Raw genomic sequence first — 26464 nt, 5'->3', positions numbered from 1 at the left:
TGGAGGGTGCCCCTGCACTGCTGGGGGTGGGAGTGGTGGGAGACATGAGTGGGGGCCTGGTGGAGGGTGTCTCTGGATGCTGGGGGGTGGAGGTCCTGGGAGACATGAGAGGGGGCCTGGTGGAGGTTGCCCCACAGTGCTGGGGGGTGGGGGTGGTGGGAGACATGAGTGGGGGCTTGGTGGAGGGTGCCCCTGCACTGCTGGGGGGTGGGGGTGGTGGGAGACATGAGTGGGGGCCTGGTGGAGGGTGCCCCTGGATGCTGGGTGTTGGTGGTGGTGGGAGACATGAGTGGGGGCGTGGTGGAGGGTGCCCCTGCACTGCTGGGGGGTGGGGGTGGTGGGAGACATGAGTGGGGGCCTGGTGGAGGGTGCCGTGCACTGCTGGGGGGTGGGGGTGATGGGAGACATGAGTGGGGGCCTGGTGGAGGGTGCCCCTGGATGCTGGTGGGTGGGGGTGCTGGGAGACATGAGTTGGACATGAGTGGGGGCCTGGTGGAGGGTGCCCCTGCACTGCTGGGGGGTGGGGGTGGTGGGAGACATGAGTGGGGGCCTGGTGGAGGGTGCCCTGCACTGCTGTGGGGTAGGGGTGGTGGGAGACTTGAGTGGGGGCCTGGTGGAGGGTGCCCCTGCACCGCTGGGGGGTGGGGGTGGTGGGAGACATGAGTGGGGGCCTGGTGGAGGGTGCCCCTGGATGCTGGGGGGTGGGGGTGCTGGGAGACATGAGTGGGGGCCTGGTGGAGGGTGCCCCTGGATGCTGGGGGGTGGGGGTGGTGGGAGACATGAATGGGGGCCTGGTGGAGGGTGCCCCTGCACTGCTGGGGGGTGGGGGTGGTGGGAGACATGAGTGGGGGCCTGGTGGAGGGTGCCCTGCACTGCTGGGGGTGGGGGTGGTGGGAGACATGAGTGGGGGCCTGGTGGAGGCTGCCCCTGCACTGCTGGGGGGTGGGGGTGATGGGAGACATGAGTGGGGGCCTGGTGGAGGCTGCCCTGCACTGCTGGGGGTGGGGTGGTGGGAGACATTAGTGGGGGCCCGGTGGAGGGTGCCCTGCACTGCTGGGGGGTGGGGGGGTGGGAGACATGAGTGGGGTCCTGGTGGAGGGTGCGCCTAGATGCTGAGGGGTGGGGGTGATGGGAGACATGAGTTGGACATGAGTGGGGGCCTGGTGGAGGGTGCCCCTGCACTGCTGGGGGGTGGGGGTGGTGGGAGACATGAGTGGGGGCCTGGTGGAGGGTGACCTGCACTGCTGGGGGGTGGGGGTGGTGGGAGACATGAGTGGGGCCTGGTGGAGGGTGCCCCTGCACTGCTGGGAGGTGGGGGTGGTGGGAGACATGAGCGGGGGCCTGGTGGAGGGTGCCCCTAGACGCTGGGAGGTGGGGGTGATGGGAGAAATGAGTTGGACATGAGTGGGGGCCTGGTGGAGGGTGTCCCTCCACTGCTATGGGGTGGGGGTGCTGGGAGACATGAGTGGGGGCCTGGTGGAGGGTGCCCCTGGATGCTGGGGGGGTGGGGGTGATGGGAGACATGAGTTGGACATGAGTGGGGGCCTGGTGGAGGGTGCCCTGCACTGCTGGGGGTGGGGCTGCAGGGGGACATGTGTGGGGGCCTGGTGGAGGGTGTCCTGCACTGCTGGGGGGTGGGGGTGATGGGAGACATGAGTGGGGGCCTGGTGGAGGGTGCCCTGCACTGCTGGGGGGTGGGTGTGCAGGGGGACATGAGTGGGGGCCTGGTGGAGGGTGCCCCTGGGGGCTGGGGGTGCAGGGGGACATGCGTTGTTGGTCAGTACTGCAAGGTGACATGTGGGTTGGCTGGGGGGCATGGGCATCGTGGATGGGCTGCCTGCGGGACATGTGCAGGGTAGGCCCCTGTGGTGTGGGCCACCTGCAGGGGCTGTGGAGGGTGTAGAGCATACACCTGGGAGGACCCACACGTGCAATTCACGTGTGGTGGTCCCCGCGCACCCCTGGAATACACGTACCCTGATGGAATAGCGTGTGATACTTCCTGCGCACCCCTGTGATACACGTACCCTGCTGCTTTTGCGTGTGATACTTCCCGCGCACACCTGGAATACACGTACCCTGATGGAATCGCGTGTGATACTTCCTGCGCACCCCTGAAATACACGTACCCTGCTGCTTTTGCATGTGATACTTCCCGCGCACCGCTGGAATACACGTACCCTGCTGCTTTTGCGTGTGATACTTCCCGCGCACCCCTGGAATACACGTACCCTGATGGAATCGTGTTCGATACTTCCCGCGCACCCTGAAATTAACGTACCCTGTTGTTTTTGCGTGTGGTACTTCCCGCACACCCCTGGGATACACGTGCCCTGATGGAATCGCGTGTGTTACATCCCACGCACCCCTGATGTACATATACCCAGGACAATCGCGTGTGAAACTTCCCGCGAACCACTGAAATACACGTTCCCCGCTTGGCGTTTGCTGTTTGGCAGCCCTGTGAACTGGTCCAGGGTTGGCGCAGCCCTTTGCGATGATTTGGGAATTTTGAAGGCTTTTCCTTGCGCGAGGGCGTTCTTGGGGGCGTAACTGGCGCTGCTGCAGGGTCGCTGCGCCACTCTGCGCCACGGCTGGTTTCGGAGGCTAAAATCCATGTATACGCCGTGCGATGAAAAGGATTTTTTCGCACGCGGCTGCCGCAGTGTATCGCACGGGGACACTGTGCGCCAGCTGCATGCGCCACTTTTGTGCGAATTTCTATGAATTACCCTGTAAATACGCATTTGTTAGGTTAGCTGTCAACCTCTGCTTTAGAGTAATGGTGCTATCATTACATTCAAACCATCCAGAATTCTTTTTAATGTATGCAGTGCAGTGACCTGCATTGGTTGTAGCTCCTGCATGGTAGATTATCCCTACTGTTGTAAAGGTTTTCTTTCCAAGTGACACTTGACCGTGTGTAAATCCAGTTAGTTTGCAGTTGTTTTTGGTGCCATCTGCATTATATCGTAGAAGCATAACTATTATGTAGGCACTATGTGATTGTATTAGTAAGGTAGAGTGATTGTCTGAATTGCAAATACTACATAATCTGCCATGGTTTGCATTTTGCACAAGTTGCTGAAATGGAATGCTCTCACAATTTAGGGGGTAATTCATAGAATTCAGTGCACAAGTGGCGCACGCGGCTGGCGCACAGTGTGCGCGTGCGAATCCCTGCGCCAGCCGCATGCGCTAAAATCCATTTCCGCGACCACAGCGTATTCATGGATCCCAGCTACCAAAACCAGCCGTGGCGCACAGTGGCGCAGCGACCCTGCAGCAGCGCCAGTTACGCCCCCAAGAACGCCTCTCGCGCAGGGAAAAGCCATCGAAATCCCCAATCCAGCGCGAAGGTCTGCACCAATCCTGTACCAGCACGGCAAGCGGGCTACGTGTATCACTGGGGTGCGTGGTAAGTACCTCACGTCATTTCAGCTGGGTACGTGTATTTCAGGGGTGCGCTTAAAGTTCCACACCGATTCCATCAGGGTACGTGTACACCAGGGGTGCGCGGGAATTTTCACACGTGAATTCAGCAGGGTACTTGTATATCAGGGGTGCGCAGGAAGTTCCACACGCGAATGTCCTGGCTACGTGTATTTCGGGGTGTGCGGGAAGTTCCACACGCGAATCTCCTGGCTACGTGTATCTTGGGGTGCGCGGGAAGTTTCACACGCAAAGTCAGCAGGGTACATGTATATCAAGGGTGCGCGCGAAGTACCTCACGTCATTTCAGCTGGGTACGTGTATTTCAGGGGTGCGCTTGAAGTTCCACACGCGATTCCATCAGGGTACGTGTACATCAGGGGTGCGCGGGAATTTTCACACGTGAATTCAGCAGGGTACGTGTATATCAGGGGTGTGCGGGAAGTTCCACACGCGAATGTCCTGGCTATGTGTATTTCGGGGTGCGTGGGAAGTTCCACACGCGAATGTCCTGGCTACGTGTATCTTGGGGTGCGCGGGAAGTTTCACACGCAAAGTCAGCAGGGTACATGTATATCAGGGGTGCGCGGGAAGTTCCACATGCGAATGTCCTGGCTACGTGTATTTCGGGGTGCGCAGGAAGTCTCACACGCGATATCAGCAGGGTACGTGTATTACTGGAGTGCGCGGGAAGTTCCACACATGAATGTCCTGGCTACGTGTATCTTGGGGTGCGCGGGAAGTTTCACACGCGAAGTCAGCAGGGTACGTGTATTTCAGGGGTGCGCGGAAAGTATCACACGCGATTCCATCAGGGTACGTGTATTCCAGGGGTGCGTGGGGAGCACCACACGTGAATTGCACGTGTGGGTCCTCCCAGGTGTTCCCTCTACACCCTCCATGGCCCCTGCAGGTGGCTCACACCACAGGGGCCTACCCTGCACATGTCCTGCAGGCACCCCATCCACCATGGCCATGCCCCCCAGCCAACCCACATGTCAACTTGCACTACTTCCCACCAACACATTTCCCCCTGCACCCCCAGCCACCAGGGGCAGCCTCCACCAGGCCCCCACCCATGTCCAACTCATGTTCCCCACCACCCCCACCCCCCAGCACTGTGGGGCACCTGCCAGCAGGCCCCCACCCATGTCCAACTCATGTTCCCCACCACCCCCACCCCCCAGCACTGTGAGGCACCTGTCAGCAGGCCCCCACCCATGTCCAACTCATGTTCCCCACCACCCCCACCCCCCAGCACTGTGGGGCACCTGCCAGCAGGCCCCCACCCATGTCCAACTCATGTTCCCCACCACCCACACCCCCCAGCACTGTGGGGCACCTGCCAGCAGGCCCCACCCATGTCCAACTCATGTTCTCCACCACCCCCACCCCCAGCACTGTGGGGTACCTGCCAGCAGGCCCCCACCCATGTCTCCCACCACCCCCACCCCCCAGCAGTGCAGGGGCAGCCTCCACCAGGCCCCCACCCATGTCTCCCATCACCCCCACCCCCCAGCAGTGCAGGGGCAGCCTCCACCAGGCCCCCACCCATGTCCAACTCATGTTCCCCACCACCCCCACCCCCAAGCACTGTGGGGCACCTGCCAGCAGGCCCCCACCCATGTCCAACTCATGTTCCCCAGCCAACATGCCATCACAATCTAGATCCCTGGTCCCTATGGTCAGCCTCCAAATGCAAAACACCCACCCGAGTATTGCATCCACCCACTCAGAAATGGCAATTACATGACAGAACACCAATTGCAAGTTTCGAAACAAACACATGTCCCTCACATACACCCAATGGGTGTCAGTGAATCTCAAAACCCATATCATGATATGCATGAAACCAATGAGATGATACTACACATTGAAGTTCGATCAAAAAATATGTATTAAAGGAAACATAAATAGATTCAAAAATAAAGAAAGAGAAATGGGAATGTACAAACATGAAAAGAAGCATGTCCGTGAAAAAAAGCAAAACCAAAAATCATAATCCAAAGGAATGGTGTCCAAAGTCACAGTCCACAAAAGAAAATCCAATGGAAAAAATAATTGAAAGCCATTGCTCCATGGGTAAATTGTGAAAGAAAAAGAAAATCCAACAGTGAACTATGTACAGACGAACAAGCCAGGGTCCATTATCCCAACAAAAGAAATGAAACCTATCTAACAACACTAACTAATAAAATAAACTATATACAAAAATGTGGCCCATTGTCCAAAAGGTCCAAAATAAATTAAAAAACAAAGGAAACCTAACACTAACTACATAACTATGTACAAGGGCAGCGGGCTAGTCTGACTGCTCACTTTTGGATGTCCCGGGCCAGGGCATCATCGAACTCCTGCTCAATGTCCCGGAGGTGGTCCTCCTCCATGGCCCCGAGGGTCCGCAGGGCGGTCGACGTGTCCACCTCCAACCCCCTGTGGATTGCCTCGAGGCACTCGGCCCGCCTCAGGGCCCTCCGCATGGAGTTCTCCGCCCTGACCATTGTGAGCTGTGCCTCTTCCGCCCGCTGCCGCTCTGCATCTATGGCGTGGCCCAACCGCTGCCACACGGAAGACACTCTCTGTCCTGGGTCCTCCTGCCCTCCGGCCGATGCCTGCCCCTCCGATGTTGAAGGCCCCGAGCCTTCATGGCTCCCACCACGTTGCTGCTGTTGCTGTGCCTCTGCCCGTGCACTGCCTCCTGCTGCCTGCACATCCTCCGCCGTCTGGGGTGCAGTCGTTGATGTGGCCGCCCCTGCTGGACGTCCAACTCCCGACTGTGGCAGGGATGCCTCCTCCACCTACCTGGCCGCATCTTCAGAGGCAGCTCCACAGGGCACCCAGGTGACTGATGGGTGGGAAGATGGTACGGAGGACGACTGGCGCGTAGGGGGTTCAGTTGAGGAGGGGGTCGTAGCAAGCCCCATCAAACGGAGGAATCCGGCCTGGGTGACCTGTCCCAGTAGGCTGACGTGGTCAACAAGCCATTCGAGATGACGTGCAGTCTCCTCATGAAAAGACTGCAGGTCACCTCGCATGGCCCGTTGACGCAACGCCACACCAGTCAGGACAGGCTCAACCCGGACCCGGAAGGCCAGTTGTCGTTCGCTCATCCCATGCCTGAAAACGGGTCTGGACGTAGGCATCCCTGCTGGTGCAAGATGATGCAGGGACAGGATCAGGGACAGGATTGCACGCAAGCACCTCCGCGGCGGCCTGTGCTGCCTCCTGTCCCTGGTCCTGCACTGCACCACTAGCACCAGTGGGATCCCCACCTCCAGACCCAGGCTCTGTTGCTTGCACGGCCTCCTCCTCCACCAAACCCCCCACCAACCTGGATGACTCCGTGCCATCTTCCCCCGTTGGGTCCTGTGGGGTCACAGCTGCCCCTTCTGCTGCCGAGGAGTCCAACTCCCACCTCCGCCTCATGGACCTCCCCACTGCAGCTGCGGCCTGGGACGCGGCACCGGACTCCTCACTCCCCAACGAGATGACAACATGGGAGAGGAGCCTAGCCTTGCGTCTCCGGCTGGCGGTGGGATCCCCGCCGCTGTGCTCCACAGCACCTTCTCCGCCCTCTTCATCAGTTGACGCTGCAGACAGGGAGAAATAAAACACAGGCATCAGGGCACTGTACAATGGACACATACACACATGACAGTTGTACATGAGTGGCTTTGGCAAACCTCAGACATGCCATCACAATCCCCAACACACATGTCATTTCATCTCGCACACATGAGCCATACCACAGCCATATCGCAACTGCCAGCACCATCCATACACATACAACAGCATGAGCAGGCAAAGCTGAGCCAGACATCACATGCAACACAGGAAGTGCACTACACATGTACACACACCACCACACTTGCATGCATGTGTACACCTCTGCCAAGTGTCGCAGTGTTCAGATGGGCATCCATGTCACATCTGCCAATCAGGCTTCCACATCCCGCTGTCACATGCATCCATGTTGCATCACTGTTGCACCCTTGTCAAATACCCACAAATGCACATGTACACAGTGTTGATACATGCAGCTGAAAACAACATACATGCGTGACATCACGAACATGTATACTTACATACACTTTCATCCAAACATGTGTGCCCACACAACTGCATTTGGCATGCAAGCCTACACACACAAGCACCATCCATGTCTCACATATTACAGCCCTTGCATGTGTTAGTCTCATGGCCCTGTACACCCCCACCCATACTTGACCCCATACAAACAGATGTACAACCTGCACACTACTGAAACATCACCACACGCACAGCTCAAAATCAGGATGCATGTACACTTACCGCTCGACTCCAGACGGGTCTGCCTCTCAAGGACCTGGACGTGGAGCGCTGGGGATATGCGTTCCAGGACCCTCATCTGGTCTTCCGACAAGTGGCCCCGGCGCCCCTTGGCATCTGCTGCCTTCAAGAGGAGCCGGGCCTTGTTCAGGGTCCTGGACCTGAAGTCCTCCCAGCGCTTCTTGACATGTTGTAAGTCACGGACTGCCACCCCTTCCACGTTGATGGCAGTCACGATGTCAGTCCAGATCCGAGTCCGTGCTTCCTTGTCCGCGCGGGAACTTCCGAAGAGGGCATCATACTGCCCCAGGACTTGCTCCACCAGGACACCAACTTCCCTGGCACTGAAGCTGGTGCCCCTCTGCCTCTCCGGCCGGGGGTTGTCAGTGGTGCCAGATGTTGCAGTGCCCGACATGACAACCCCAGAGGCAGGAGTGGGTGGGCAACTGGGTCCTGGGGCTGGGCTGTGGAGCGATGGAATCCCAGTCGGGAGTCTTCGGTTCCAGCAGGGGTGGTCACAGCAACAGCACCCCTGGCTGATGTGCAGGCAGCAAATGGCAGGGCACGTGGGCAGCAGGCAGTCAGCCAGCAGCAGATGGCAGGTGGGAGCGTGCTCGGGGCTCTGGGGGCAGTAATTCAGCCTTCTGGGCAGGATCGTGGTCTTCCGTGTGCTTACGCGTGGCCAGCTTGATACGGAGTGATTTGGCACGTGAAAATTCGGCACGTCAGCGTGTAATTCGAGGAAAGGCCCTTAGCGTGTAAGCGCGTCTGCACGCATACGCAATTTCATTGGACAGAAGACCCCTCAAGCGCAAGCGCCCCTGTGACGTGACGCGCACAGGCGTGCATGGGCATTTCAGCGCGCGTGAAAAACTGCACGTCCGCGTGTAATACGAGGAAAGGGCCCATGCACGTAAGTGATGTGACTCGCGCGTGCGTTTCCCTCAGCACGGGTTAAAGGTGAGCGGGCCCAGCAGTTCGCTGTACGTGCCTTTCGTAGAGACCGACGTGTGTTGCTGCTTCCTGTTGTTTCGCGCGCCATCACAACTTCACAGCTATCAAGGACGTATCTCTTCTTTTGGCGGGGGTATTGGCTACGCGTGTTTTTCTGCATTGCGCTAGTCAGACGGTGAGTCGCACAAGCTCTTTTTCCCACTGCAGGTGCCCCTGTGTATCGCACCCATTTTCGATGTCATAGTAGCATGCGTGTCCCACGCGTATGCGTTATTCGTGTTACTGGGTGCCACCGCGTACTGCGGGAGGGTGAATCCAGGCACGTAGGCTGCAGGGTTGCGTGCACGGTTTTACTGCAGTTTTGGGGTGCCTGAGCGTTGCGTGACCCGCCACTACATCACCGGGGTCACATACAGCCTTGCAGGTGCAGGGGGGCTGTTAACATCTTGCTTCCCACCCCCTTCACCCCAATTGCCCAGGTCAATTGTGGTGTACACCTCCCATTGGCACCACTCCATCTGTGCCGGCACTACTACATCTGTGCCATGGTTGGGAGGCCACCAAAGGTGAGGGGCGCCTCAGCTGGGCGTACTCCTCGTGGCGGGCATGGTCGGGGACGTGGCCGTGGTGACCAGGGAGTAGGGGGACTCCAGGGTGTCCAGGGCGGCCACAGAGGGGGAAGAGGCAGGGGTGCGCCACTTGAGCACAATGTTGTGCCATGTGTCGGTGCAGTCATGCCACCACCCCCTGTGGTTCCGGGGGATGCAGCTTCTGCATCTGGCATTGGTGCCCGTGTGACCCGGCAGTCCGTTCCATCGACTGCCACGGGCCCAAGGGTAGTGGTAGCTGCAGGTGCAGCTGTGGACACCGCCACCCAGGCTCGGGGTCTGCCAGCGCAGGCTGCGTTTGCACTTGAGGAGCCCTTGGTAGATCTCCAACAGGCCAGCGGGGAAACCATAGGGGCAGGCCGGGCTGCTCAGACCAAGACACGTTTCCCTGGGGCAGTCATGTCATCTGCTGCCCCGAACAGCCGGGTGTTGGCAAGTGCAGGGGCAGATGCACCCAACAGCACCCCCGTTGTGAGTCTGCCAACCAGGACCGTTGCGGTCAATGACCCTGCCACAGCTGATGTTGCTGCGCAGGGTCCATTAGTGGGCACCCAGCTGCCACTGACACAAGTCAGGCCTTTGGTCATCCCTCCACCTGCCACTCCCTTGGCTCAATCCACCAAACCCACTGGCCATACTGGTCAGGGCGGCATTAGCCAGCCAGGGTCTGTGCCACAGTCCAAGAGGATGAAGGTTGCACCTGCAGCACAAGCTGGGACCCCACACACAGCCACGACCTCCTGCACGTCGAGGAAGAAGCCTTTCTGTAAGCAGGAACTGGACTTCCTTGTGGACTACGTGCGGGGCCACAGCCGTGACATGCTTGTGGGTGCCAATAGTCAGACTACGGCTGCCCAACGTGACACCCACTGGAAGCATGTTGCGGAACATGTCAGTTCATTCGGCCATGAGGTGCGCACGGCGCAAGAGTGCAAAAAGCGTTGGAATGACATCAAACGCAGCACTAAGGCTAAGCGTGCCTCTAATTACAACTTGACTCTGGTGGCTGGCGGTGGGCCTGCACCAGAGGAGGAAGAGCTCACTCCGCATGAGGCACTCGTTGCGGAGTTCATACCACCTGAATTGGTCGAAGGAGTGGGAGAAATGCTGGACTTTGATGCCCAGTCCAGTGAGTGTTGATGCGTGTTTGTTGAGGACGTGTGTGTTTCACTTGTGGGATGTGTTGTGCATGATTGCCGCTACATGTGACGTGTACATGGTTCTGATGTGTAAGTAATGCAATGCTTCCCTCATGCATGTCTCCTCTGCCTGCATGCGGGGACTCCATGTAGGCATGCTCCCTTGCCCCTCCTCCGCCACTCTGCACCCCAGTTCCACCTTTGCACTGGTGTTCTTCAATCTTGCCAATGTGTACTTTCTTGTTCATGCGTTCTGTGTAGATGCTCACTTCCAGCGTAGAATCTGCCAAATATATGCCGTGTGGTACAGCCTTAGTACTTGATGCAGGGTATCTCACTTGTACTGTGTGTAGGTCAGATGTCCCGCAGGGACATGAGTGCCCATTCATGCTCCATGTGCATTGCACGCATGCTCTATGTGTCCTTGACTGGATGATCACTGTAATACAAGTCCTTGGTTACATACATTGCCTGCCATCTCATCAGCCTTCTCATGTCAACTGTGGCTCAGTCCTGCGTTGCACACATGTTTAGGGTCTGACAATCTGTGTGGCTCACAGGCTTCAGCCTGTTCAATGGCCAATGACTCTGTCCAACTGTAGTTGTGTCTTCTTCACACATGGGCGGAATCCAGAGTTTTCATCTAGTGTCCTGCTTACTGTCCCAGCATCATTTGCAGTGTTGTCACTTGAATCACATTAAGCTGTTGATGCCAGTCAACACTGCCTGTCAATACACAGGTGTATGGTCAGCCTTTTGATACCATGCTAGGCATCCCTGCTTTGGTACTGGGGTGGAGGGGTGCTTGGCTTCTAGATCTGGTACACATTGAATGCACAATGCACGTGATGTCTGAATTTGACATTGCACTGCCTTCACATTTCCTGGCACACACCATGGAGTCCTTGTACATGTAGGTAGTGAGTGGCGTACACATTTTCTGCACTCCATAGACCCACTTCCATGGAAACTGCCACCTTTCAACAGGTCTGATCACAGAAGCAATTCAAAGTTGACCCAGCATGCATGCCAGGATATATGTTGTGTGTCACATGTCTGCCTGATGCGTTTGCTGTCGGTGTGTGTTGTGTGCTTCTGACATGTGTATTGACCTTTTTTCTCTCTATTTTTCAGGTGATGACGCAATGGAGGTGGAGGATGGTGTTGTCATGCCAGACACAGGGTTGTTACCACTACATCAACCCGGCACTAGTGGGGGTCGTGGGGTGGTAGGCCACGAAAACCCCCAAGTGCTACAGTCCATCTTGTCTCTGTCTGCCTATGAGTCCAGCCTTGATGACGACTCTGACGTCCATGTTGAGTTGGATGATCATCAAGTCCATGTGTCAGGGGTCAGTGATTCTGATGTGGACACTCCTCTGTCTGCGACACCTGCACTGAGGGATCAGACAGTCTTGGTTCCTCCGCCCGTGGTGGATCGGGACGCAGGGTCACCCTCCACACCAGTCACTGATGTGCCTGGGACATCACGTAGTCGGGGGCATGTAGTCGTGCAGCCGCAGGCGGTGCCAACACAGCGAGGACCCCCGGTCCTTGGGTCCCGCAGGGGTCAAGCCCGGCAACGCGGTCGACGAGCGCAACCGCAGTGTACTGAGTGGGAGCAAGACATGACTGCCAATTCAGAACGGCAGGGGGCAGCAATGGAGAACATCGCTGAGAGCATGGAGTGTGTGGCCCGATCTGTGCTCCCCCCTGCTAGGCAGGTGCTTCTCCAGCAGCAGGCGGCACGGTCCACTGCCCGCTCGCTCAGGCTGGGCATGGCGGCCTCAGACAGGGCAGGCAAGGCTGAAATGTCGTCTCTGCGTCAAGCAATTGCTGCTCACGCAGAGGCACACATGGGTGCCCTGAGGGAGGAGTATGCTTCCCTCACATCCACTCTGGGTGCCCTTATGATGTCCCAGAGGCAGCAGGCAGAGGAGAGGTTTGCACAGCTTGAGCGTACCATCTCGGGTGAGCTACAGGCTTGCCGGGAGGTGCAGCGGTTGTCCAGCCAGGCTTGCAGGAGGAACTCTGTGTTGCACGTGCTACCTTGCAAGAGGAAGCACGTGTATCACGTGAGGTTCTGCATGCAGACCTACGTCACATCGCCACACAGAACCAGGCTCACCTGTCCGGCAGACTTGCTGCCGACGAGGGGCAAGCTGCGGCTAGGCGTGGCCAGGCTACTGTGCCACGTCCTCCTTTCCAGGATGAGCCAGACTCGGACGACCATCTATCTCCCACGTAGGTCGGGCTGTGCAGGGGTTGAGCCCATGGAGGTTTTTTTTTTGGCTCAGCATCATCGCATGTGGATGTTGAGCAGCACCCTGTACCTCCCCCCTCCTGGGTGCCTCCCCTCCCCCCGGGTCGTATGTGGCCATTTTTGATTTTTCTTTTAGCTTAGTTATTTAAGTTTCTGTTTGATAGTTAGTTTAATTAGGTAATGTAGGTTTTCCATAGTTAGTGTAATTAGTTAATATAGTTTAAAATTGCTTGTCTATTGTGCTTTCATGTGACGGTGCGGTGCTTTGTGGCTTTTGAAGACATCCACTGTCTGTTCCAGCTGGGCCCTTCAGGCTTGTCTTGTGTATGTGTTTTGGTGCTTGGGGTCCTTGACTCACATATGCCACTCCTGCCTCCCTTATCCATGGGCTCGCAAGGATGGTTCGGTGTCACAAACTTTTACACAAGGGCTTTGGACTGTCATATCTGTGGCATGTCTGGTGCTGTGTGACTTGTGTTTACACCCCTAGTGGGGATGATTTTGATGTTATTGTCCACTGTTAAGCTTTTGCTAGATGGGGTGTTTGATGATTAATGTGTACATTAATTTCTATGCATTGTGTAGTATGTTTCTTATCTTTACTGTACACGTGCTTGTTGCAATTCATGCTGTAGATAGTGTTCCACACTTTGGATGTGAAAGACGGACTGATGGTGTGAATTATGCTGTGACTCTCTGACATGGTCAAGTAATGAGATGCCTGAAGAGACACACACAGATGACTTTGAAGCATTAATCATGTGTTTCATGCCCTTTCTGCAGGGGGATGAGCCTCCAGAGCACCTTTGCCAGCAGACATGGCCCATTGGACGACGGAATTCTGGACACGTTTGTTGGTGCCCACATGCACATGTGTGCACAAGCAGAGGCACAGGGATTTCAGACCTACATCCTAGAACTGCTGACGTGTTCCAAGGAACTACAGGCAAGGTGACCAGCACAGGGGGGCCACAACACAGCAAAGCTTGCACCAGGCGAGTTGCACATGCAGGCTTAGTCAAAGCACTGAGGGTGAGCTTGGACGGATATTGGTGTTGAAGCACACAATGCAGCTCAGATGTGTTGGTGGACTGATGGCTGTCGATTGTAAGGTTGTCTGGGACACCTGCAGGGGCAGTGGCACATACCCTCCAGTACACCAAGGTCCATCGAGGCACTTGTATCAACCATGTAGCCTTCCGAGACATGGAAAGGGGCAGCTCACAGGGACATACAGCAAGGGACATACTCGGGTGCAGTGCATTTCATTTCCATGTACTTTATGATGAATGCACTGCCAACTTTGTTTCGGTCATGGTGGTACGCAACTTGCTCTGAAGTCATGGCTTGCTATATGGGTCTGTCTGCTTACCCAGTCAACATTGCATGTTGTGTGAATTGTGACACATTGGTGTTCCATTTGCCATGCACCCACCGGCAGCTGACTTACTGCATTGACTGTGTATGACCCGTCACAGGGGTAATGTTATATATGGGTACGAAGCATCTACACCAGATTGTCTGTTTGTAGAGTAGTTTGTTGCTATGGGGCATGTTTGGTGGTGTGTTTTTGTGTAATTGGCACATACAGGTTGTTGACTGTGGCTCTCTTTGCAGCATTGCAGTGCTCCTGTAACCGGACCTGAGAGTGCCCAGGCAGGAGGCCAGCACTCAAAACCAGAGCTAAGTGTCTTGTTGTTTTTCTTTCAAACTGCTCTGCATAGGCTTGCTGGGGGGTGCACTAATGCATGGATGTATGTGTGATTCAATTTGGTATGTTTTTTCCCCCTAATCAACCAGAATCCTATGCAATTTTGAACCCTGTACCCTCTACCCGGTGTTCCTGCTTCCCGTACCTATCCCAGCAACGGTCCCTACCCCTCTTTCGCCGCTGGGGTTGCGGATGCCTGTGTAAGCCCCGAACTTGCAGGCACCAAAACCCTAGAGGGGGTGGTTGGTTCGTACCACTCCTAAGCCTGGACTACAGAAGGCCATGACAATGATGTCCAAGTTTGTTTGGATTGTGTATGTGTTCATGCAGGTAGTACATTTTCGTGCATTCCCTACTTTCATGTGTCATTCCTCCTCCCCTCTCCTGCCACTTATTCCAGTTATCCAGTGTGCCAAAACCTGTCCCGACTGCATATCCCTGACCCTCCTTCCCCACCAGGGTCTCAGGGGCCTGTGTGAGTTTGACCTTGCAGGAAGCCGGGACACAGTGGGGGTGGTTGTTTTGTGCACTCCTGCACCTGTTCATGGGACCTGTGACAGTACACATCCGTTCATGGTGCATCATCCTATGTTATTTACCACACATGGTTCACATCCTGTTGTGACATTGTTTTACTGTGCTACCTTGGTTGGTGCATCTTTGTGGTAGTACTTGGCCTTTGTGAGGTACTGCTACGTCAAGTCATCTACTGGAGGGTGTTCTGGTTTGTTTTTATGCCTTGGATTTTGTGATTTTGGAAATGAGTGTGGATTCTGAGGGTGCAGGCACCTTTTTACACACAAGGTGGGAGATGGTGACGAAGGGTAAAGGTGATCCTGTGGCCAGGTGGAATTGAGGGTTGAAGGCTCCATGACCCAGGTGCAGTTGTTCAGTGGGTCATGGTCATTTGTGAGGGAGGGGGGGGTTGTTGATAGTTGCCTTGCCCTGCAGTGTGATGGGAACTCTGATATTGTAATGGTGGTATCCTATGTACATGTTGTGTTCTGCTGATCAATGCCTATTCACGTGTTGTGTTTACCTTTCAGGTGCAAGGGGAGAGTTGTGGTTTGACATGCTGGGGTGTACACATGGTAAACGTTCACATGTGATTGTTAGGGAGAATTCTCTGTTTAGGCTGAATTTCCTAACCTAGTGAGTCCCCCAGCAGCTTTGCTGGATTTCGGGAGTTTGTTTTTTTCCATCCTGCCAAGAGTAAGACTCTTTTTCTCCCACTTTTGGACATGTATGTGTGTAATTCCTTTGAATGTCAATGTGTTCTATGGGCTGTGGGGTATTTTACCCCATAGGGCATCATATGTTTTTCTATGTGTGTTACACCGCACCCTACGTGCCGTAGCACTGGGGCGTCCTAGCGGGCCCCCACCATAGACTCCATACCCGGGGACTGACTACTGTCTCCCCGGGCATGTAAAGTCACCATTGGCTTTACTAGACCTAAATTTACTAACAGAACTAGTACAAACCATCGTATTGTGGACGTACTAGTAGGGGTAATTCGATTACTCCTGGATCTGTTACTCGAGGGGGCACTGTCCCGTCCCCCCTCGTCGAGTTTTGGCTGGTGGCAGTGGAAACTACTTGTTATGTTCGACCCCGAACATAACCCTATAGGATTCGTCCCATTGTTTGAGATTGAACCTTTTTCTCGTTTATCTCTAACGTACCACCAATCTACTTATCTTAAATAAGTTTATCGGATGGTATTTTCTGCCAGAACTCGGTTTGTAAAATGGCGTCTGTGTTCGTCTCTGTGACTCCTAAACCAAAGGTCGAGCCCTTTGTTCCACTTTTGGCGGGCTCTGTACAGAGGCACCCTGGACCGAGTTGCCTTGCCAACTCCGGTCCCACTCTGGAGTGATTGGCCCAAGTGGTGAGCCTCCCCGCTCACCACTTAGCATGTGTTGATTGACAGCTAGGCTGAATGAATGGGGGTTCTCTGCATAAAAGCAGGGCTTTTGGGGCTGGATCTTCAGAAGTCGCCACAGGACCTAAGAATCCGACAAGGGTAACGCTGAGCTGACCTGCAACGACGACACCTCCGGTGGAGCCCTGCTGAGCCGACTCACCACTTCCCGACGACAGAGGAGATCTCCCTGCCGGAGAGTCTCTTCCCCTGACTGGTGGGAACAACCAGTCCCCTTTGCTTTTTATTCGCCTCAGGACGCAGTGGTTGAATTGCCCGTGCAGCGCACCTCGGCAACCGGATAGCCACCACCCCTGTACCGCGACCAAAAGGTGGTGCCTTGTGACGGAGCACTCCGCGGCTGGTCTCTTCCCTGGTGGTGCACCGGACTTCACTTTTCTTCGACGACAAGATCACCTCTACTCTTGGCAAAGACCCGACGTGCATCCACCACCAGGAACAACTGCCCCCGCCGGAGCTGCCCTCCACAACAAGGTATCGTGTCCGCCTGGCTTCCCTTTCGATCGGTTCGAGTGAGGTGTCTTAATCCTCTCCTTTCCGTTGGGTCGCCTCCAAGCTTTTCTCATTTATTGTTCTGAACTGGTTCAATCTGCCGATAACAATTTGTACAAAGACTGGAATGCATCTCTACTAGAGACTTTTTGGGACATATCGCCTTGCCTCTCTCCGAGTGGGCCTGGCCTCTGAACTTTATGATCTATTGTGATTCTTGCCTTCCTGCCTTGCATTTTACCCGTGAAGTATTGAACTGTGTTGATTTCGTAACCTGCCTATCTTTTTCTCTCCCATCCTAACTATTATTAGAGTGGCATCTAGGTTGAGGTATACACCTCTGTCTGTAAATAGGTGGTGCCGGTAGAGCCTAGACTTGTCGAAATATTGCTAGGGGGATTGATCGTTTTTTCTTCGTAGAGTAATTGTGTTTGAGTTGTTTGCCATGAAAGTGCCATAGTGTTTTTGATAGATGTTTCGTTATAAATAAATACCTTAATATCTTTACACTAAGCCTTGTTGCGTGTTTGCTTGTCTTGCTGTGAAGAATTGCCCTATTTTGTATACTCCACATACTGCTCAACTCTTCTTGAGGGAAGTCTGACTGCTATGCCACAGCTACCAAGTGAATCTGTGTGGTACAGACTGCTACCAAGTGGGTTCACCGCCAAACACCTGTAGTCCTAAATCTTTTGCAGTGGTCCCAGAGGGAACTGCACAGGTTTCCGCCTAACAGTGATGTGTAGAGAACACTGATGGTCACTTGATTGCACATGCATATGTTGAGTGCATGTCCTTGCAGACCCACAAACTTGCACTCTGATGCACTACATATACTCCCACCCTTGCATATCCACGTGTACACTGTTTGCCTTCTGGTGCCCACTGTGTCCCTGCAGCACATGTTCTGTGACCAATTATGGATCCTGTACATGCCTAATTTGCTTTTTGATGTGGTCTGTCGCTTAGATGTAATGCTCAGGGTGTGCATCACACACAATGGCTGTTCACTGTGCTGTGCACTGAGCAGTGTGTTGCAGGAGTAGGACACAGCACACAGAAGCTGCAGTGTTGATTTTGCAATGCACAATGTGCTTGTAGACAGGCATTCATTGTTATGTTACGTCTACAACTCTTGTAATGCATTTGGAAATGACTTATTTTGGGTGGGAGGTTGTTGGTCTGTCATTTCATCTGATTCCAGGTCGGGCATCATTGTCTGATGCCACTGTACATTTTGGACATGGCAATGTGTACCTTATTGTTACTGTGTTGGTGTATGGGTATTGCTTGCCATGTCATGTTGTGGTTTGGGAGAGTTTGAGTGACATAACAGTGATGGCCATGGCCTGTTTTGCAGGTGTGTGTGATGCACACCTTGCATGTCAGGGTCATCCGTTTCTCAGAGCATCTAGCTGGGGGTAGATCTCTCTCTGCGGCAGGGCCCTCCCTCTGGAACAGCCTTCCTGCCTCACTTGAACTTGAGGGGAACCATCTCCGGTTTGGGAAGCACCTCAAGACCTTCCTCTTTGCTTCTGCTTTCTCTCTGCCTCTCCCTTTGCTTAATTCTTCACTGGAACTGCACTGGATCTGCAACTGGGCCACTCTCACCAACCTCGGTCCCTGGCCCAGCCACTCTCCACTTGCACTGCCTCCCTGGCAACCCCTGCACTGCGGTACTGTCTCTCTATCCCTACAGCCCCCCCTTCCCAACACTTGTCTGCACTTACCTTTGCAGTTGCCACCAGCTGACCTATGTATTTGTTTTTTGGTCTACTTCCCCTGTACTGCACTCCCGCCCTCCCCTTCCCCTTCCACTTTTCCCTTCCCCCTACCCCTGCACTTGCACAATCTAAATGACACCTGGCCTAGTAGTACCGTTGTCTGTCTTCCCTTTTTCCCCCCTCCCTGCCTCATCGCACCTTGAAATACTTGTGTATAGGCCATATCATGTCATATGTCATATGTGTGCCTTTTGGTCACACAGGATAGCTTGTGTTTAAGTAGCTAGGGATGCAGACAATGTGGCACTTCCATGGCAACTATCTCAGGGTGGTAGGGTTGTGACAGTTGACTGTCTCTTTGTCATCATCGATTGTCACCTGGTATGTGCCAGGCCTGTGTGCACTCCGCAGGGGTGGGAGTTTAGGTGAAAAATGTGGCCACAAGCTGGGTCCGGGCTTCCTCGCCACGTGCCCTGTCCCCTCCCATGGGCAGCGCCTGTGCCTGTGGTTGGGGATGTGGGGGCACCACCATGTCCACCGGGACGCCCTGCCGTGTTGCAACTTTGTGCAGGACACATGCTGCCACAATGATCCTGCGCACTACTGGTGGTGCATAGAGTAGCTGCCCGCCAGAGCGGTCAAGGGAGCGGAAACGTGACTTGAGCACTCCGAATGTGCACTCCACTATGGCCCTGGTTGCAATATGGGCGGCTTTGTATCTTACCTGGGGTGGTGTGGTGGGGTTCCGGATTGGCGTCAACATGTGGTTGCTCAGAGGGTAGGCACTGTCCCCTGTGGAGGTGATGATAGTTGAGATTATTAGGGTTTGTGTATTTGTCTGTGTGTGACTTGCATGCATGTGCAAGGGCATTTGTACTCACCTAGGAGCCAGGTGTCGCCATGCTGCCCAGCTTCCAGGGCCCGGCTCAGGGCAGACATTCTGTATATGAAACTGTCATGGGTGGAGCCAGGGTAGTTTGCATAGACAGAGGTGATGATTCCCTTTGCATCGCATACCACCTGTACATTGATGGAATGCCAGTGCTTGCGGTTTCGGTAGATGTGCTCAGTGGCCCTAGGTGGACGTAGGGCCACATGGGTGCAATCTATGGCACCAAGCACTTTGGGGAAGTGTGCCACCCTGAAAAAATCCAGGACAACGGCCTGCCTTTCTGCGGGTGTTCTGGGCATGTATATGTGCCTGCGGACTGAGGGGTGCGCTGTCATGATTGCCAGTACCTGGTGTAGGCAGCGTGACTGCGTGGCCTGTGAGACCCCCCCACTATGGCAGTACTCTGCTCAAATGACCCAGTGGCCAACAAATGCAGGACATTGAGCACCTTCTCCAAGAGGTTCAATGCTTGGGAGCAAAGGGTGGGGGATGTAAGGTCATCTTCCCACTCCCTGACCAGGTCTGGCATGATGTGGTTTGGAAACCTATACCTGCCATAGACCTGGTCGTCAGGCATCCCAAAAAGGCTTGTCCGTGGTGCGAAAATGCGTGCCCTGGCTATTCTCCTCCTCCTGCGGTGTCCCACCATCAGTGCTGTGACAAATGGGGCATTCATCGTAGCTGTATATGCGTGTTTGTTGTTTGCGCGCCCTTTTGTACTGTGCGCGGGGACGCTTCCGCCTGCCTTCGTGTGGCGGATGCGTTGACGCCTGTGTGCGTCTTTTGCCGTGCGCGGGTTTCCCGTATTCGGATCCATGAATACGGGTTGTTCGCGTGCGTGTGGGCGTTCCGTGTAGTTCGCTGCAGTACTTCCCCAGTTACGCCTTCTTTTTCATGCGTTATTCCCCATTCCGCGTGTTACGCCCACTGTTCCGCCCCCTTTGGTTGTGTGCACCGCGCTATGTGCGCTTTTGCTGTGCGCGTAGCGCACGCCGTGTATGCCTGCGTGCGCCATGGCTGGATTGGGCGCACGGACAGCGGGAAACACGCGCAGCGTCTTCCTTGAATCGCACACGTGCCCGTGCACTGCGTTTCTCGCTCTTGCGCTCCCTTGCGCCTGCTTGCGCATGGATTTTCGGCGCACATTTGTTCCATGAATCGGCCCCTTAGTTTGGAAATATATACAAATCGCTCATTTGGGATGTCTTCCTGTATCACTTTGTTACAGAGAGTGCATGTATGTTTCCACATGTACGAAATGTGGAAGATTTCATTTACAGGTATGTTTTTGTTTTCCAATACTAATAGTATGTACATTAGAAATTCTTGCGGATCTTCTTGTGAGTTCATAGTGAATCTCACCATTCCAGCACAGTCATCCAATTGTTGCCGTACTCCATGAACACTGTATGTGTTATCAGCATTGCTTGTTGCATTTCTATGCAGCACTAACATTTGCAAACCCAATAGGTCTGTGCTGTGCAGGTAAATATTGTTAACAATTGGTGGCAATTGAAATAGAATATTCATTGCTACATTTGCATTGCAATTTACCCCACTTTCATTTGTAAATTTGGATGGGCCAGCAAGTTCTGTATCTGAGTGCATTTTTCGGTTTTTCTGGAGCTTCTTTGCCGTAGTGCCTGGTTTACAATCCCTAATAGGTTCTTCTATGTTTGCAGCAATTGATGAAACTTTAGCTTCTTTTCTTTTTTTTGTGGAATTTCCTGTTGCATTTCTGTTTCATTTACTTTTCTTTTACCATGTTTCACTTTATTTGTAACAGGGTATTGTTTCAGATGAGGGGTGTACAGTGAACGCAATCTATTGTATTCTAGAATGCAAGGAATATCAGCTTTGACTTTACTTGAATCAAAGTTTATTAGCAATAGTCCGTCAAGTGTGCGTAAGCGTGATAATGCTACGTAGCTCATGCCTTCCTTAAACACTGTCTTTCCTATATCTATCAATGCTTTCTTTAGGGTAAGACCTGGGGATTTATGAATGGTAACTGCATATGCAAGAGTTAGAGAAAATTGCTCTCTATGTACATACATGTCTTTGAAGAGAAGGAATCGAGCCATTGAGCACCCTATCCTTTTTACTTCTGAAACTTTATCAAAGCGAATATTGACAAACTGAATGCTGCTATCACATGGGTATGATTGCAAGCCAACAACTGTGCCCAGTGCTCCATTAACTAGCCCTTGCTCTACGTCAAGGTTATGTTTAAGCATTACTCTACAATTTAATGATAATATCAATACTTTTTCCAACCCAGCTGTGTTGGAGATTGAATTTTCTAAACTATTTAGTCTTGTTGTGGCTTGCTCACACATGGGTACTGTCAAACCATGTACGTCTAGTTTGTCTGTGGCACTAATTTCTATTATTGCTTGTATTTCTTTCTTTAACATTGTTTCATTGAATTTGAAACAGCTTGCAAGAGTTGGCATTAAGGCCGTACAATTGACGCTATTTGTTCCATAACATCAGTTGCACATGCATTATCGCCATAAAGTGCATGTATATGCCGCTTTTTCAATACAGCTTGTGCTTCTTGCGATAAGACACCAACTCTAATACTTTTCAAGATGTTGGGATTAGGAAGATCTGCAGATTGCTGCATGTTCTCAGTTAATTCTCTAGATTGGAAATGTTGCCAAAGGTTAACATTACCTATGCTACCAACAGTTTTCCGGCAGAGTTTGTGGCCTAAGGTTTCAAAAATCGGTTCACCTTTTACTGGTGTCAATTGGAGAAGATCTCCAAAAACGATAATGTGTTTCCCTGCAAAGAGTTCTTCATTATTACTTTTAAGTACTTCTTGCAATCTGAGATTAATCAAAGCCAACATTAGATTGGAGACCATGCTCACTTCATCTATTAGTAGCATTTTCATTTGTTTCAATACTCTACGTAATTCCATTGCAGCTTCTGCAGAAAGTTTGTAGTAGTCTAATTTATTTTGATGCTCTACTGGAAGCAGTAGTACTCGGTGTAAAGTCACACCGCCTATGTTGTAGGCAGCTAAATCTGTGGGGGCTGTTACAACAGCTGACAGTTTGTTGTTTGTCAGTTGTTGAAGGAACTTACTGATAATTTTGATAAAGAATGTTTTCCCTGATCCAGCTTCACCACTGACGTACAGCAGTATAGGTTTGTAATTTTGGCAGGTACATTCTTTATTTTCGTGTTGTACGCCATGCACAATTTGTTTTGTTACCTCTTCAAAAATTATGCGCTGATCGTTGGTAAGTTTTGCTTGTTGTACAGTTAAGTCCTCTGTAACTTCTTGATACTGATACATAGTGTTTTGTACTTCTGCCATAGCAACTTCAGCCTCATTTTCTATTAGTGGTTGTCCTAATGGTTCTTGACTTCCTGTTACAGAAGGTTGACTACTGTCGGAAGAGTCTTTATCTAGTTGGGGCTGAATTTCTTCTTTCTGTTGCTGCTCATTGTGTAACAATTTTTTGTACTGTGTAAAGTTAACATCAGTGATAGTGCTTTCATTTCCTTTGAAAGCATCTTCGTAGCACTCATAATTATCTAGTATGTCTTCCTCTTTTCTGCATGGTTTGAAAATTTGTAACAGAGACATGTAATATAGTTCTTTATGTTGAGGAGTTTTTAATGACAATTAAACATGATTAATTAAGCTTTGTTAGTTATGTTTCACTAAGCTCCCTTCACAATCGGTCACTCTATATCTACGTTTTCTTTCATCGGGTTTAACATTATTTTTGTATGCAAAGTTTTGAGCTATGTGGTATAGACACATGCTTTCCTGAGTGGTACTCTTGTTCGGATAGTATGTGTCCAGTAAATTGTTTCTTAGAATGTCTTGGCTGTTGGGAAAATTTCTGGCAATTGTTTCTATGTCCTCATATGATTTTAGCACTCTTTTTCTAGATTTTGCAGGACCAAGACTGAGCCATACTATGTTGTCTGATTTTCCATACAAAGCAGTGCCGGTTAAACAATCTGCTGCTTCATAGGCCCCACATTCTCTATGAGAGAGCATTTTTATGCCTAGGTTGTACAATTTCTGCGATAATGTTTTGTCTGATGCTAGGTCATCCCAGAGGTCTTGAAGCTCTGTTTTTTCTGCTTTTGTTAAATAGGCTGTAACATATCGTGCAACAGCAGCTGAATTGTCTGCAATGTACTGCACATCTATGTTTGCATTCTGTAATAGGGCAATGATTGCATTGTAATCATTGATATATTTTGATTCTTCCCTTCGTTTTATTTAATACGTGTTTTTAGGTGATTTACCTTTAACACTATGTCGAACTGAAGACATGAAGTTGTTTACTTCACCTGTTTCTGTAACTGGTCTAGGGAAACCAAAGCGGAATTTGGTGTAGTATTTATCTTTGTTTTTGTATTTGAGGCGACAATATTTGCCATATTTGTGTCTTTGAAATTGTAAAATATGCCCATGCAGCTCACTATGTGTCTGTTGTGAAGGGATTTCACATGTGACATATTTTTGGATAAACTGCAAAACAGTGCTATCACTGTTTGCCCAAATTTAGGTGCACGCTTCATCCATAACAGCATGTGAATATGTGGTGCTCCCCTCGCTTGATATTCTTTTCTCCAAAAGAAGTGTTGCACTTCTCCAAGGGGAGGATCAGTTTTATTGCAAATAAAGTGTAGCATTGCAATGAAATGATGATGGAAATATCTTGAGACATTAACAGGATCTAGAGAGCAAAGTTCTCCAGGTGTTAATATATTTATTTTGTTTTTGTTGCTGTTTGCTATGCGTAAGAACTCATGTAAATCTTCCCATGCATAACTTAGCATAACAAACCAAGTTGGTGGTACAAGGTTTCTGATCATGCAACGCACGTCTCCGTGCCGTCTAAACCAGTATTCTTTTGAACCACGCATGTTTGCAAACAAATTTGTTATACTTGATTGTAAAACCTCATCTTTTTCTTGTACTTTTTGTATTAACTGCATAGCTGACATATTTTGAAAGTGCGTTCCAGATTTAAGAATGTGTGTAGCTTCATAACATAGGCCCTCATTACGACTCCGGCGTTAACCATTGGTGCTAATAGCGCCATGGTTAACGCTGGTAACTTACCGATTCCGCCAATGGTAAATGGGGAATTACCACCCCATTCCAAGGTTGGCGGGCAATAATTCCCCATTTACCATTGGCCCTTCCCCATTCCCATTTTTGCGCCATAGGGCTCAATGGGACTGGGGAAGGCAGTAATTACGGTACAGCAAATTGCGGTACCGTAATTACCTCAAAAGTCCCTTTGCGGGTCCCTACTTTAACGGCTGGTCCAGACCAGCCGTTAAGGTCGGGAGCCGCAAAGGGACCTCGAAATCAGGCATTAAGGGTTTAACAGTGCCAACACCTTTTACAGTGTCGTTAACCCCTTAACACCAGGGTCGTAATGAGGGCCATAGTGTTGCTAATTCACTTTCATAGAGTAGGTGGAATATGTATTCCGCATTTTGCCTAAATCTGGGATCTTGCGAATACATTCGCAATAAGAGGTATTCTGGTGCCCCAATCTGAGTGGGTCTATTATCGTATCTCCCACCTTTGCCAGTAGGAAATAGTAGTGGAAAAGTATGTGCTTCTACACTTTTTTCAAAATGCTCATTAGTGACCCTTTGGTTTGTCGCATTTGGTAAGTTTCTAGTGCATGATCTATACTTTCATTGGAATGCAATGGATGAATTGTGTAATGGTCCAAAAGAGTGGATACTGTAGCTGGATCCAGAAGTTCGAATTGCCCAGTTTCTGATGGCTCTTGAATTATTTCAGTTGTTTGCCTTAAGCTTTCATCAATACTTATTTCCTTGTAGTACTCATTGTTGTCTTTTAGATATTGCAATGCTTGTGTAACTTTGTGTAAGTCTACTAATTGTTGCCAATTTATTTTATCCTATGTTGGTACTCCATTCACCAAGATTATTAAAGAATGCTCTATTGAACGTTCCACCCCTAGAGTGTGCACATTTTCCGTAAATTTGCTGTTTTTGGATGAAGGCATATAATTGCTTAAAATGGGTGAACTGTTTGAATTATTATGCTCTCATACAAATTGAGCTGTTGCAGGATTTTTGGTAATGGAAAAAATTCCAAATTATTTGTAATTGCACGTGAAGAAGTGCGGTTGTTGTCTAATTTTGCAGTACAGTAACTGCAACATATTATGCATTCAGTTATTTCATATTTGCTTTCAGCTAAAAGGTACAAAGCTAATTCAAACCATTTAGAGTCTTCATTATTTTCCGTTTTGTATGCTATGTCCACATTTTTTGTTTTCCTTTTGTAAAACGTTCTCTGGCAATATACACACATGGTTTGGTACTTCAGCCGATGACCTTTTAAATTTTATTATTTCTTTTCTGTATGTGTGTAATGGAAGGTTGCTATGTTCAGAATTGTCGCTATTATGCTCTAAAACTGGTGCATTTTCTACGTGGCTTTCACTTCCAAAATACTTTTTCTGAATACGGTCCATTTCTTCTTGTAAGTATTTGGGTGTACCATGCAGAAGAGTGGTATTTAAATTGCCTAATTTAGAAGCTGGACTTTTTGCACAGTATATTTCATTCACTAAATTTCTTATTTTGGAATGATGTACTGCTATTCTTTTGATATCATGGAAGGTACTTTTGCAAATAGGGCCAGAAATGCAGGGTTATGAATGTCCTTTTAGTCCTGTGTGTTTCCGCACTACACAAATATCCATATTTTGCAGCACTTTCATTTTACTTTTGTCTTTACATTTTACATGTTGATTGAGGAACACACGTAAAGATTTGAAAGCTTTATTTGGAATGGCACACATTGATGTGCACAGCCATTTCTATACTGCACGGTGTGATTCTGCTGAATCAAGAGGTAATTCTGAGTTTTCAGAAGACAGTTTTGTAAGCAGTGTTTCTTGTTCCATGATGGTAGTATTGATTTTTTCATACCCTCGTCCACTGCTATGGATGGCAATTGTG

Source organism: Ambystoma mexicanum, chromosome 9, assembly GCF_040938575.1.
Source record: "Ambystoma mexicanum isolate Mex_15411 chromosome 9, UKY_AmexF1_1, whole genome shotgun sequence".
Taxonomy (NCBI): Eukaryota; Metazoa; Chordata; class Amphibia; order Caudata; family Ambystomatidae; genus Ambystoma; species Ambystoma mexicanum.
The sequence above is the reverse complement of the archived record's forward strand: the minus strand, read 5'-3'. Positions refer to the sequence as shown.